The sequence below is a fragment of the Podarcis pityusensis genome, assembly GCF_964106645.2.
Source record: "Podarcis pityusensis genome assembly, chromosome: 6".
NCBI lineage: Eukaryota > Metazoa > Chordata > Lepidosauria > Squamata > Lacertidae > Podarcis > Podarcis pityusensis.
In genome coordinates, this window is record NC_138030.1 from 68228929 (window position 1) to 68244194 (window position 15266).

General features: G+C 42.8%; 1 long non-coding RNA gene across 1 annotated transcript in view; it reads right to left on the bottom strand.

Annotated features, from left to right (window-relative positions):
* Positions 1-8695: 8695 nt before the first annotated feature.
* Positions 8696-15266, bottom strand: part of LOC308478773 — a 55000-nt gene continuing 48429 nt past the window's right edge. The window contains exons 2-3 of the long non-coding RNA XR_013987251.1: positions 11264-11316; positions 8696-9511 (exon numbers count right to left, since the gene is read on the bottom strand). This is a non-coding gene — a long non-coding RNA (uncharacterized lncRNA). The remainder of the gene's footprint in view (positions 9512-11263; positions 11317-15266) is intronic.

Genomic DNA, 15266 nt, shown 5'->3' on the forward strand with positions numbered 1-15266 from the left:
GTTGCAATGTCTTATCTTCCTTTGGGTTCATACAGGATGCTATTTTGATATTCAAAGACCCAAGAGGATTTCTTGTTAATTTAATTCAAGATAGGAGTACTAAATTTGATCAAAATGAAGAGCTTTGGACCTGTATGTGCATAAAATGGGTCCCTTCCAATTATACAATTCTGTGATTCTGTGAATATTGTGAATAGTGTGTGTGTGTGTCGTATATATATACAAAGGCAGGCAGGCAGAGACAGAGAGAGGGCGCATTTTTATCTCACCCTTACTCACAGAACATCCACCATCCTCCTCCCATACTATTCTCACACCAACCCTGTGAGGTGGATTAGACTGGGCCAAGGTCCCTGGTGAAATTTGTGGCTGGATCTCCCTGCTCCTTGTGCAACAGACCAAATACTGCCATTCACTCAAAGAATGGTTTAATAACTGAATAAATATCAGAGTCTGGATGATGAAGAAGCTATCAATACTAACATGAAATTTGATAGATGTTAATCATTAATTACTGAATTAAATCATTAATTGATTCCTTGTTTATGTAAAATGTGGGCTGTACAAGGTAACTGTTAGGTGGATCTACATCTGATTGACTGATCAAACCCAAAGAGAACTTCCTAAGGTGGTTCCTTATCATCCTGGAAAAAAGGAGCAAGTGGAGCACCTCAGAGTTATATCCTGGGCCTGTTGTTGTTCAACCGCTTTATAAATGTCTTGGATGAATTATTATTATTATTATTATTAGTAGTAGTAGTAGTAGTAGTATATTTATTTATTTATTTAATTTCTATACCGTCCTATACCTGAAGGTCTCAGGGCGGTTCACATAAAATATAAAATACATAAAGTCAAAACAAAACCAACAACCCAATAAAAAAAACTCCAAAAGAGCCAGCTTTTTTAAACAGGGTATAGGATGTAAATCGAGTCAGGCAAAGGCCTGGTTGAAAAGGAACGTTTTTGCCTGGCGCCTAAAGGTGTATAGTGAAGGCGCCAGGCGAACTTACCTGAGGAGAGCATTCCACAGACAGGATGAAGGTATTGAGGAGGAGATAGTTTTAACGGAAGAATCATAATGTTCTTGTTTAAACCTGAAACAGTGTTTCTGACAGAATATAAGTGCTGTGCCTTACATTCTTATAGTGAAACCATCAAGCTTTATCCCTCTTTGAGTGCTTATTCATATAAATAGAGTTTTCCATCATGTCTCAGCTGTACAGTAATTTATACCTAGTTCAGAGAAAAAGTTGTCACAGGAAACCCCAGTATCAAGAGTCCTTGCTGCAGGCTTATGCTATTTGCTTATACATAGGGAATCCCTGATTTCCAGGTTATTTTAGACAGGAAATGAGCAAGATTTAATTTTGAAAACCAGACTTGGTCATGCTGCCCTGCTTCCATCTTCACTGAGGGCAGATGTCACAAGGGTCCCTTCAAAAGCACCAGCATCACAGCTGCCAAAGAAACAGGACTTGCTCTCTTTTACTGAGCAGAAGGAGCACCAATGGCCTTTCAGGACCAAGATTCAACAGCATACTGGCTACATACTGCCATGTTTTGGCCACTGTTCTTGTGAAGCAGACCAAACCGCTCAGACTAGCCTCTCCAAAGCAGTCTCTCAAACTGAAGGTCACCTTGCTAGGATCCACATGAGAACTGTGGCACTCCATCTCGGTTATGCACTTCGTTTCTTTAAGTTTCTTTCAATACATCATCATTATCATCATTACTATTATAATTACCTATTGTTCTCTGAACTGCTTTGTCTTTTCTCTTTTGTGGATATCATGCAATTCTCCTCCACCTGCCTTATTTCTTGAAATGAGATTAAATGGATATATCTCTTGCATTTAACAATTCTAGGTTCTTGAGCACCTTATGATGAAAGGCCGCATTGTAGCTTGTGCACCTGCATGGTGATTAATGAGAACAAAAGCTTTGGGAATAGTGATTGCTTGATAGCGGTAGCTACTCAGAAAGCTTAGGTTGCACAAAACATTGTGAAGTTAAACATGACATTGCACTCAGCTTCTTGTAGCACAGAAGGTTAGTGTATTCTTGTTTCAGAGGGTTGGCGGGAGCCAGTTTGGCAGCACAGCCCATCCAATGGATGAATAACATCATTGTCCCATAAGTCCTACAGGATTTCTTCTCCTATATCCCCAGTAAAGTCTGAAGTGATGGAGAGTGCATTAAAGGATATGAGGGATTCCTGAGGCAAGTAAAGGAAGAAGCAGGAGCAAAGTCTGGTTCTGATCAGATGGCACAGTCTACCCAAGGGCAAAACTAGGGTTGCCATAAGTCCAGATTTTCCTGGGATTCCAGTGATGGGGGGGGGGGGGGGGCTAAACAACTTTCCCAAAGTTTTACTTCTTGAACTATGGCAACCCTACAGGACACATATGGAAGGATCAAGCTCAGTAAAACTGCTGTGCTGAAAGGGTACAGCATAGCACCTGTGCAGTCAAACAGGCACATTATTTATTAGACCTGGGTGTGAAGGACAGTGGCCCATTCAGTTCCATTTTTATTCATTATGACGTTTGAGGGAGAGGGTCGATGGTGATGTAAAAGAGCACAATATTAAAGAGAGATTTGAAAACAATTATAACAAATGTGAGTAATGAAACACATGGGGTTTAAATGAACGATAACAAATTGAATGCCATTTTAAATAATGAAAATGAATGGAATTGTGAAACAAAACATATTCTTCCACACCACTCTTGTCATCACCATGGTGTGCTGCAAAAGCCTGGGCAGTGATAAAGAGATTAGATAGTCATAGACTGAAACTGAGGTCAAGGAATGATGAATCAAGCGGAAGGACATCTGCAACTAAATCTATGGCTGACTTGAAATTGCTACTCAGAAAGTGTATGGATTATATACGTCCTGTCTGGTAGGTTTTTGTTCTTGTTGTTTGGCGAAGCTGTCCTTTCTCCCCATGCTCAATCACAGAGTAATCGGGTCAGCAGGTTTATTTGTGGAGACCCATATTCACCATATCGCAGAGCAGTTATAGACATGGTTTTATGGACTGCACCAGCAGATGCACAGTTCACTAAGGACTAGTCACCACTACACAGTTGGTTTGGTGGGGAGCACTTACCTTTGGAGGCCCCTGAGTGGATGGTCACCCTAACTTCAGTCTGTTGGCATAATCAGGCAACCATCCTTTCAGTAAGCATGTGCTTCAATTGTGAGGTCTGGAAACACAGCTGCCACCACCATGTCTCCTGATATGGAAAGGCAAAGACAAAATGGCCCCTTCCCATTCTATTGCCATATGATGGCAGGCAGCAGTTTTGTCTTACAGCCTTACCAGTTGAGATAGCCTTGCCACTTAAGCATGGCTTTTTTCACTAAGGGCTTATTTCACTAAGTCTACCCACTTTTAAATCATAAGATGTCTGCACTGAGTTCATTCCACTGTCTGCAGCCAAGAGATGCATTTTGTAGAAGGATAGATCTGCCCCCACACCTCGTGATGAACATCGGCTTATCCTAACACAGAGGTGGGCTTTTTTACTGGGAACACCTATGTCGCAGAACATTCTCTCTGCTGAAATATAAGAGGCCCCTTTGGTAACAACATTCTGCTGGCTCTTGATGACGCACCTGTTTTAAAAAATGTTTAATTATTTTTTAATCAAATTTCTATGGCACCCTTCATCAGAGGATGACATGGCAGTTTACAATATAAAAAACAGAAACATTCATAATATGGTAACAAACAAAAACACACACCCCCCCATTTTGAAAAGCCACAGATTGTTTAATTAGCCAAAGGCCTGGGAGAAGACAAATGTTTGTGCCTGGCGTTCCCCTGATCTCCTAACCTGAACCTCCAGCTTTGATTGTTTTAATTGTTGCTTTAACTCTTTTAATTGCCATGCTGTTTTAATGGGATTGTTTTATTGTACATTTTAATTGCAGGTGCTTAATTTAATGCTTTGATTAAATTGTCTTATTGTGTATTTTAATTGTGCCCATTTATAGGATTTTGCAATTGGCTTTATACTTGTAGACTGCTTAGAAGCCGCCATGGCAATTATTGGTATATAATAATAATAATAATAATAATAATAATAATAATAATTTTTATTTATACCCCACCCTCCCCAGCCAAGGCCGGGCTCAGAGCGGCTTACAAGCAATAATAAAAACAAGTTAAATAATTACAACTTAAAAACAAAATTAAAAATACAACATTAAAATATTGAAACATTAAAATATTAAAATGTAGCCTCATCGCAGGAGGAGAAGGAAAATAAAAAAGAAAGAGAGGGAGGGAATCAAATTGGCTCCAAGCCAAAGGCCAGGCGGAACAACTCTGTCTTACAGGCCCTGCGGAAAGAAATCAGATCCTGCAGGGCCCTGGTCTCATGAGGCAGAGCGTTCCACCAGACCGGAGCCAGAGTTGAAAAGGCCCTGGCTCTGGTTGAAGCCAATCTAACTTCCCTAGGGCCCGGGACCACTAGGGTGTTGCTATTTATGGACTTTGAGGCTCTCCATGGGGCATACCGGGAGAGGCGGTCCCGTAGGTACGAGGGTCCTAGACCGTGAAGGGCTTTAAAAGTCAAAAGCAGCACCTTAAATCTGATCCTGTACTCCACCGGGAGCCAGTGCAGCTTGAAAAGCACTGGGTGAATATGCTCCCATGGCAGAGACCCTGTGAGGAGCCTCGCTGCAGCATTCTGCACCCGCTGGAGTTTCTGGGACAGCTTCAAGGGCAGCCCCGCGTAGAGCGAATTACAGTAGTCAAGCCTGGAGATGACCGTTGCATGGATCACTGTGGCCAGGTCGGGGCGGGAAAGGTAAGGGACCAACTGCTTGATGCGGCGAAGGTGGAAAAATAATATTCATATTATTCACATCATCATCATCATTGTATAGAGGTACTCCAAGCTGTTGTATCAACAGAACAGTCCCAAATATAGTCTGCAATAGTATTTAAGAAGAGAGAGAGAGAGAGAGAGAGTCCAACCACTACAATACTGTTGAAAGGATCTGTGAACAACTACCACAAATAAATGGGCAGCGCTTGCCCATTGTGGGGTGCTTTCTCAACTCCTTTGCAACAACACTAATGCTAATAAATGCTGGATAAGATCAAACCGCCCAGTTAAGGTTCTTTACACTCCAGCTGAGAAACGTCTTCAAGCAATTTGTTGCTTCAGTTGCAGCAGGACTCGGTTGGGGGTTTAAGAAAGAGCTAGTTACAATTAGTAACTAATGCAGATCCTGTGCTTACATGCTTTAGAGGTTCTAATGGCTAAAGGCATATCAAAGAAATAGCTTTAATTACTGTGCTCCTTCCTTCCTCCACTCAATTTGCTCTTTCTCCATCACCTTAACCTGCCTAGAATACACAGCAGAAGTCTCAACAAGTGCACCATATCATTCTTTACTGAGAAAGGGACATGATACATGGCCAAATAAGGGTGTGACTCCCCCCCCCCCATTAATTCTCTGTTCAAATAGATCCCTGCAAATCCCTGCAGAGATTAGGAGAGACTCTGATAGCAGTTAATTGACAGCAAGGGAAAGTAAACAGAAGAGTGTTTCTAATGGTGGAGACTGGGGCAGAAGAGGAAAAGAGCAAAAGGATTGTTTGGGATAACAGCTTTGGCAGTCGCCCAAGGAATGTGTGCCAAATGGCACATGGTAAGATAGAGACCCCTTTACAAGAGGGTACCAATGGCATGAGTGGAATGTTCAAAAGGGAGGGGCACATATAGGCAAGTTTTGCATGATCTGCATGTCAAAAGCAACTTGCACTGCATAGAGCAAATGCCTTTCTATTCAACAATAACAAAAAACCTCTTATAAACAAAGTGCTAGAGGCTATGCCATTGTTCTCCTTCTCCACAGCTTTGAGGACAGGTACATGGCATAAAACAAAACCCCTTCCAGACACTCCAGCATAACAAAGGGAAGCAAATTGTGTTTAATGAAAACAAGCACATCAGAGGGACTGAAATCAAGAGCCAGCAGAACCCAAATTCTCCTTCGTGAATATACCGGTATATTTTTTCAACGCTAAAGATAATCAGGGTACTAGATAGTGGTTCTCCTGTGCTCACACTGGCTAGACCATGGGTAGGCAAACTAAGGCCCAAGGCCTGGATCTGGCCCAATCGCCTTCTAAATCCGGCCCGTGTTTTTACATGAGTAGAATGTGTCCTTTTATTTAAAATTCATCTCTGGGTTATTTGTGGGGCATAGGAATTCATTCATCCCCCCCCAAAAAAAAAATAGTCCGGGGGGCCCCCGCAGAAGGTCTGAGTGACAGTGGACTCGCCCCCTGCTGAAAATGTTTGCTGACCCTTGGGCTAGACCCTTAAAGTTTCCAGTTGATTGCACCCTTTCAGTAACAGGGCTTGTGATTGGATAATTTGGTGTTTCTGGCTTCACCCACCAAAAATCCAAACGTGAACATTGTTGGAGGAAGTGGGCAGTGCATGATCAATCAAGCCAGTTGCTGTGGCAACTGCCCAATGTCATCTATATAAGTGATTAAGACACATCAGCTCAGTGGTCTGGGCTTAGTCCACAGTCAGTGAGTTCAAGTCTGTGTTAGATCTTGAAGCTGGAGCAACACAGATACCGGGGCCGTCTTAAGCATATCCGGTGCCCTGGTGCAAAGATCCTTCAGGCACCCACCCCACACCCACCCCCATTTCCCATAGTTGTTGACCTTTTCCCCAGCCTCTGCGGGGATCGTTCTCCTCCCACAGCGGCTTGGGAAGGAAGCTGCATGCCCACCAGCCATATGGTTGATGGGGCACAGCTGGCGGGCATGCAGGGAAAGGGGAGGCTGCCGGCAAAGCTGCTCAGTTCCCCCACTCGCTGGGACACCCCAAGAGGCCAGCGCCCTGGTGCAACGCGTCAGTAAGCCCAATAGGAAAGACAGCTCTGACAGATACTTTGTGCTTGTATCTGTATCTGCAAAGCCTACAAGCTGTATGTATATCTCAACGTCCTGTACTGTATTACTGAAGTCTTATATTCTGCAGCAGTAAACTATTTTGGATCTTAAGCTCCCTCTGTGTGGTGACTGGAACTGGGGGCAACTTCTGCTATGTGGGTATCTCACCTCAGATTCCCAACAAAAATCACTTCAATTCAAATGTTAGCATATGATCCAAATGCACTTGCTCACGTCCTGTTTGATTTATATAGTATCTGAAGTATTGAACGGATGCCTACCTTTCCCTGCTAATATGAACTGAACAAGCTTAAGATAAATAGCTCATTTGTTGCAGTTCAGCAGGAAACAGATTTGTCAGGATGTTTAAGTGGACCTGATAAATGTCATTAGAAGAAGGAAAAAGAAATAAGGTTTAATCCAATGATGAGTGTTTTAAACTTGTCAGAATAGACATTTAGCCAATTTACAAGTGTTGAATACTGTTTGAAATGCCATATCACTAATGTTAACAGGGAGATCTTCATTAGAACAAGGACAGGGTGGAGGAAGGGCCACACTTCAAGAGGGCTGGCATAATCTGCAATTATTGATCCAGCATGTTTACCCTTTTCACATCTGTAGAAGTAGCATACTCAGGTTTGATGGTTGGGCTTATATTTTTAGTTCAGTACCTTTTTCAGTCCAGGAAATGGGAAGCATCTTTTAACACTGAGACCTCCAAATAATCAAAATAGCACAACAACACTCCCTATCATTAGCAGAAGGAAATTTCTGCCTGCTTAGCACTTATAAAACACCTACCTAGCACTATTACCTGCCGTCTCACCATGTTTAAAAGGGAAAGTATTGTGTTAGTCAGCGGCCACGTAGATTTACACTAAACCTGAAGGTATTTTCTTTTGGGTAGATCATTTCCAGTTCAACCAAAGTGGGCCATGGAGACTTTAACTTAGTTAGAAAAGGCCTCCCACCTCCTCTACCCTGTCCTTTCCTTTATTTCTTTAAGTTATCAGTCATTAGATAGAGACCAAAAATCGCAGCGGGAGACTTGTAAAATAGTTTTTGGGGATCCCTGGGGGCATTGCTTTCAGCCTTTTCATCAACCAACCTAGTCTCTATCATAAGTCTTATTTATAAGGAGGCTTTCAGGCAATTTCACACTGCTTTTCTCTGATGCAGCCCAAAAAAACATGTAAACCCAGGGGATTAGTAGCGACTTAGAGAGAAAATAGTGTAAAGTTATACCATGAAGTGAGCCCGTGCAGCTGGCTGGATGCACTTTCCCCCTGGGCTACTACCAGTGAGTGAAACCTATCTAAGTGGGTCCCCTCCCATCCTGCTGCTGTGTAGAATCCTTTGTGATATTGTGCTCTAGAATTGCTCCATCTCAGAAAGCAGTCAAGTCTTTAATGGCTTGCAATGGAGAGAGAGAGGCAGGCACTGTCTAGGAATTGAAGTTTAAGCGCTTTCTTTCTTTCTTTCTTTCTTTCTTTCTTTCTTTCTTTCTTTCATTGACAGCAGCAATTGGGCAGCACAAGTAAACAAACTGTTTGTTTGAGCTATGCCAGTTGGTAGTCCTCTTTGATTAAATTACTGACATGCTATAATATCCTAAAATGGGAAATAAATTATGGCATTAACCAGGGGGTCAAACTTGAGTCCCTTTTAACAACAACCAACAAAATTATACCAATTACATTGCTTTACAGCTAGGCCAGGCTGATAATTAATGAGACTGCAAATCACAGAGACTTAATTTTGAGAGCACATTTTCTCATTTATTTAATTTTGAGTACAACCAGCTGTCCAGTGCCTGACCTGCACATATTTCTGCACTTTATGTCTCATTCTTGCAAACTTAACCATCTCATAGCCATTCAGTCCAGGTTTTATGTTTAAATGATAATGGGCTTGCTAAGAGGGATGAAAAAAAGAAAAGTAATTTTTGGAAATGCTTTAAGAGAACACACATGGGTAGGGGAAGAAGACCAAACACAGACATTTCAGTTCTTTCTCATGTTATAAATCCAGCATTCTGTTCCATTATAAAGCTGGTGGATTTTAAATACCCCTTATTCCTCTTCCCCCTATTTGTGCACGTGAGTGCATATGATGTTTGCTGCCAGATCCAGATGACCTGTTTATCAAGCATTCATCCTGATTCACTTGCTCAAAGCTTATGCAAAGCTTGGACTAGGTCTGGCCTTTAGTGAACATTCATTTTGATTTGTTTGCAGGGCAATGAACATTCATCCTGATTTGCTTGTGCAGTGCTCATATGTCTTCCCATTAATCAGTCATTCATCCCACACTTTACAATGCATTTTCCCCTCACTCTCCTAATTCTAAAAAAATGTGGATCTATTGTGATAGGGCAACAGCTTGTTCGAATCCATTTTAGTTGCACAAATCTACATTTCTAGTATGTGCTTGAATTCCTTCTGTGAAATGCTGACAGTCTGGAGGTGACCTTCATCTGCCCATATTCATCTCCTTGTTACCTTTGGCTCTCGCTTTTGTGCCTTCCCTGCTTTTGCCATTTCCTCCGCTGTTGTATCTGTGTTAGTCCTGTTGCAACAAAAGCAAGAAAAAGTGCAGTATTGAGACATCTATGCTAGCAATTGTATTGTAGAGTAAGAGGGAAGAAACCTGCATGTACCAAATCAATTTGTTACTCTTTCCGGAGACACAAGACTTTGGTGTTTGCCTCTCGCTGTCACAATGTAGTCTATAAGCTCCCCAACCCAGACATCTGTTTTCTGTTTATGATGCTCTACTCTAATGCACCACAAACAATAGTGTTTGGACTGGCCCTACCATTAGATAGAGTGAGGTAGCCACTTCAGACAGCTGATTTGGGAATACATTTTTTATTGGTTAATTGAATGCCTGCTGTGCTAGGGAAGGGAAGAGGTACTTGTGGAATTTTCTGCCTCCAGTGCCAAAATAATGGGTGCTGCTTATCTTGCACTTTCTGAACCGCAGCCCATCCCATTTACCAGGGTCCCTAACCCTTGAGAGAGACTTTTCAGAGAGGCTCAAGGGGAGTAGTGAGCAGGAAAGTCCCCTTCTAATCATGCCCTTCTGGATCAACCCAATTTTGTACATTTCTATGGTTCTATGGTCCTTAAATACTTCTAACCCACCCCTTTGCATCCCTAGTTGCTTGCATCTCTTTTGACAAAGTTTGTGCTCCTTTTTGTTTTCCTAATTTGGATAAGACTTCCATTTTGCAAAGGAAGACTTCCTTCTAACCGTTTTCTTGACTTTGCACATTAACCACACATACATCCTTTTGGTACCTTTCCTGCTCTGTCATATACATTATAGCAGAGCTTTTATTATTGTGATTTCGAATAATACCCATACGCTCTTGAGAGATTTGACCCACTTGACATTACTTTCAACCTAACAGTCCTCTCATTGTTTTTGGAATTTTATCCGTTTTGAGTCAAGTGTGACTGTGTTGGACGCTCTCAGCAATTGTATTTATTTCATTAAAAAATTGTCCACTTGAATTTGGTAGCACTCCAGGTACAAAAATATCACACTAAGTCCTGCTCACCACTTAAGATTAAGACCAGGGTCTGGTCAGTTCCATGACAAGCTGTTGTTTAGAAATTTTACCTCTTTGTCATAACCAGAAGATGCAGTTACTGCATCTACATGATGGCAATTGAAGTCACCCCATACTATGACTTCATCTCTTTTGGATACCTCCCTGATTTCATTCTCTGTCTCGAGATCATTTTGCTCAGGGGAGGAATAGTGCAGATATAATCCTGTCCTGTATTTTTAAGGGTTATTATTGCCCCCTACATTTGGGGGGCGAAGTGATTAAATACAGAGCAATGCAGGCACAAAGTTCTAACTGGATCTATTTCTGAGATTGCTCGTCAGCATGATTAAAACGATAATAATTTCTATTTATCATTAATAATGCATTGGGAGGGGTGCGCTCGGCAAAAAGGTGGCTAATTTTTTTTTAATGACTCTGTTTTCAAGATGTACGCAGCTTTCCAAAAAGCAATCTGCAGAACTTGTATGTAGGATGCAGCTGTGGAAGACTTTATTAACATCATGCAGGTGGGGCCTAATTTTAGTTCAGTCTCAAAGAGGGGGAATTGTTTCCCCTGTGATCAGCACAGCACCATCACATCAGCAAAGCTTTAGACAAGAAGTTGTTTACTTTACTGCATGTGTGTGAGTGAGTGTGTGTGCGCGTGTGTGCTTAAGGAGATTATATATGCCATTAATCAGGCAGTCTTTTTTATTATATTAATGGACCTAATGGAACAGTTTGTAACCTATGATACTCACATGTGGCACAAAGGCAATGCCATGGAAAATGTTCAGGAAATGAGCAGTGACTTCTAAATATGAGAGAGAAGGAGCTAATGAATGGGAGGAAGGAACATTGAGAAATACATCTGTTTGGCCATAAAAGACGCAGCACAGAATCAATCTCAGCTTTTAATGTTGATTCAAGCTACATATTGAATTGAGCTCCCTAGCTCTGGGTTTCCTTCAATGAGCAGGCATTGGACTAGACAACCTATGAGGTCCTTTCAAAGTTGGCTGCTACCACAAAGCCATACTGTGCTTGAGCTTCTGAATGGTGCTAGCAGGGGACGGTAGTCCATTGCAATGAACAAGGCAATGCCCCACCAACCTCAGCCTTCCCTCAGCCAACCTCTACCTGTCACTGGCCCTAGCTCCATCCCTTCTTCGTCTCCCTGCCTTCCACCCTACCAGACCCAATGGGCAGGAGCAGTGTGTCCCGTTCTGCTGCTTGAGGCGAAATGGGAAGTGCCACCCTGCCTTGCTGCTACAGCCACTGCTCCCACCACCAAACCTGCCACTGCACACTTTGCCTGTGCTGGACGACTCTAATTTCAGACAAAATCGCACTGCTTTGGGGTGAAATCTTGCCTAAAACTGACACAATCTTGTCCAAAATTGTCACCAATGGTGCTGCCACTTTGCCACCAGCAAAGGTGCAGGACAGACAGGAAGCCTGTGAGAATGCCACTGGGGTGAGGGACTGTGTGTGTGTGTGTGTGTGTGTGTGTGTTGACATGAAATACAATAAAAAACAGACTAGTCTACAGAACAAGAATAATAAAAAAGCAATAAATGAAAAAGTAAGAAAAAATAGAAAAAAGGGAGAGAGGGAGAGAGAATAACTATAAGGCCCTTTATAGAATCTGTATCATCTCACCTTACTTTTCAGCTTTTTTCTTCCCCCAGTCTCTCTCCCTGGGAGACCCTTTCTACCCTGCCTTTCATGCAGGGACCACCCTGCTCCAACTGTCCCCTTCCTGTGTGTATCCTCCTCAGTTCAAAGTAAAGGACTCTCTCTCTCCCCCCGTCCCATAACTTTTTAATGAAATGTTTTCAACATATAGTACAACAAAAACCAAACAGATCCACTTCTGCCACCTGAGGCAGCGTCCTCACCCTGCCTAATGGCTGGGCCAGCTCAGCCAATGGACACTGGACACCGCTGCTCTAATGTATGAACCCAGGTTTTTTGTTTGTTTTTCCCTAACAAACTGACTTGCAAGCCAACAAGAAACTTTGGTTTAAGGCTGGCTAGTGTTTTAGTTTAAGGCTGGCTATGGCCAACTAAACCCTTGACCCTAGGTTCAGAGTTAACACTAAGCTAGCTCCTTTGTGGGTTGTGCACCTGCTCACATGAGGAAAGGAGTTGGGAGTGCTCATGCACAGTACGGCCAAATAAACCAAGCATCATGGCTTACCTTTATGTGGCCTGCGGTTCTATGATTCTATATACATCACACAGCATGAAGTGATAGCCTGGGATGGTTGAATTCCAGGCTTTTCCCACTTCACACTACAGTATAGCAAGATTTCTTTAAACACACACACACACACACACACACACACACACACACACACATTTCGATTATTCAAAAATGCAAAACAAAAAAACACCTGCAGTCTCAAGTGGTAGCCCCCTCAGTGCCCCCCCACCAGTGCCTGCCATGCTTTGAGTGATGGCAGTGAGCACAACCAAACACTTCAATAATCAATCAATCAGTTTGCCAACCACAGTCCCATCCAGTGCGTAGTGAAGTGCGCAGAGCTATTGGGGAAGAAACAATTCCTTCTTGCCCCCCTGTAGCAATCATTTAAAGCTCATGAGCTGCTCCTTGATTGATTACCTTTGCCTTAGTAATAAGAGTTTTACCAGGAGGGCAAAGGGAATGTTGCCCTTTAATCTTTGCCTCTTTAGTGAAGCAATGTAGGGATCTCAGCAGAATGCTACTCTTTCATTTCGCTTTTGACTCGGACTCTTTGGAGCAAATTAGCAAGGCTCATTTGAATTTACTTCAAGGAACAGCAGGGGTGTTTAGTTTACCTCATGCAACTGCTTCCTCAGAAAACTGACAGCACTGGGATGAGTAGGTGGCTTGTGAGTCTATGGCCAACTCACCTTCTCCCACACATCCAGGATTTGTGGGGTGAACTGAACTGTGGGAAGCACACCAAAAATATGTATGCGTCCTACAGACTCAGCATGTTCCCTGCCCACTTGGTGTGTTTTATTTGGACACTTCCAGCTGTTAGCTGCCAGTACAGGCAAACAAAGAGGGAAGAACCTCCCAGAAAATGGTACCTCATGACTTTGGAACTACAGTCATATTTTTTTAAATGACAGTAAATTGGCCACCCTATGCCAATCTGTCTGATGCTAGGAGTAATCAACCCACAGTTGCCATTTTTGGGTGGGCAAATTCTGCTCCCTCAAAACTGTTTTATTTTGAAGTTCTATTTGAATGGCATTTCTGAAGCAAACTATGCAGGTGGCTATTATAACCACACGCTCTGCTGTGATACCCCAATGTGTGGCAAAACCTTCCGTACCACTTGTCAGGATTGTACAGACAACCAAGCTATCCCGGCATGACAGATGCTACTCAAGAGTACATATGGGCCCTGTTCTATACATGCTGTGCCACTCTGCCCACCTCGTCCTAATGACACACTTAGTATTCTCGGCAGTGAGCAATGACGCTCTCACATTTGGGAGCCTTGTTAGGCAGGCCTGAAGCAGTACTGAAGTGACTTTTGAGACTGTGTGACTGGACTCCCGGGCCTTGCATTGTGGGGAAATGAAAATAGCTCTTTTCACCGACTCGCTGGGAAGTCCGGTCACATGTTTCTAGTGCTTCAGGTCACAGCCACTGCTGGACTTCCACCATTACTGTCTGCTGCCAGAGCCTAAATATGCATTGCTTTGTATATCAGGAGTAAAATATGCATGGCTTTGTATATCAGGAGTAGGCTTTTAGGATGGACTTTGTTTTTGTTGTTGTTTTACTACAGTTGTAAGATCTATCAACTGGATACTAGTACAGAATACTGGATACTGGCTGGGAATGGAGCCAAATGCAAAACTGTGGCTTAGAGGGTTAATTACCTATGTGTACACCAGGACAACTTGCCTAGCCTATATCTATATAAAGTCATACCTCTTGTTACGTTTGCTTCAGGTTACATCTTTTCAGGTTGCGTCCTGCGGCGACCTGGAAGTACCGGAAAGGATTGCTTCCAGGTTTTGCCGCTCACACATGCGCAAACGCGCAAAATGATGTCATGCGCAGAAGCGGCGAATTGCAACCTGTGCATGCGTAGACACGGGTTGAGTTCCTTTCAGGTTGCGAATGGGGCTCTGGAATGGATCCCGTTCGCAACCAGAGGTACCACTGTATCTGTGTTACTACATACCCTAGGATGGCCTGCTTATATGCTTGCAAAACTACATCTAGGTTACAACAGATCACTGATTCTAACAACCTAAATTAGAAAACAAAAGTCGCTTTTGTTGTTGCTACTGTAAAACAACTGGAAGTCCGAGATCCTTGTCATTCTACTAGAAACCATCTTTGCAATCGACAAGGAGATTCCCATCTACTGTACCTTTCACCTAGCCCTGCTGTAGACCAGGTATCTTCAACCTTTTCAGATCCAGGGCCCACTTTTAACCCAAACATGCATTAAAGGGCCTGTTTCTTAATTCTTTACCTTATATTTGCATGGCGGTAGCGCTCCTGTTGTGACCCACCTTGGATCAGGCCGCAACCCACTAATGCATCCCAACCCACCTATTGAAGACAAGTGTCGTAGACCATTTCTAAGGATATGACACATAGCCAGAAATTCCCTGAGCATAGCCTACAGAAAGAAGTATTGCAGGGTGAATGCCACTTGCATTCCTTCTAACTCATGCAGGTAGACCAAATGGGTTTGCTTTATTTTTGCCTCTGGGTGAAGATGACCAGCCTAACCTGTTATC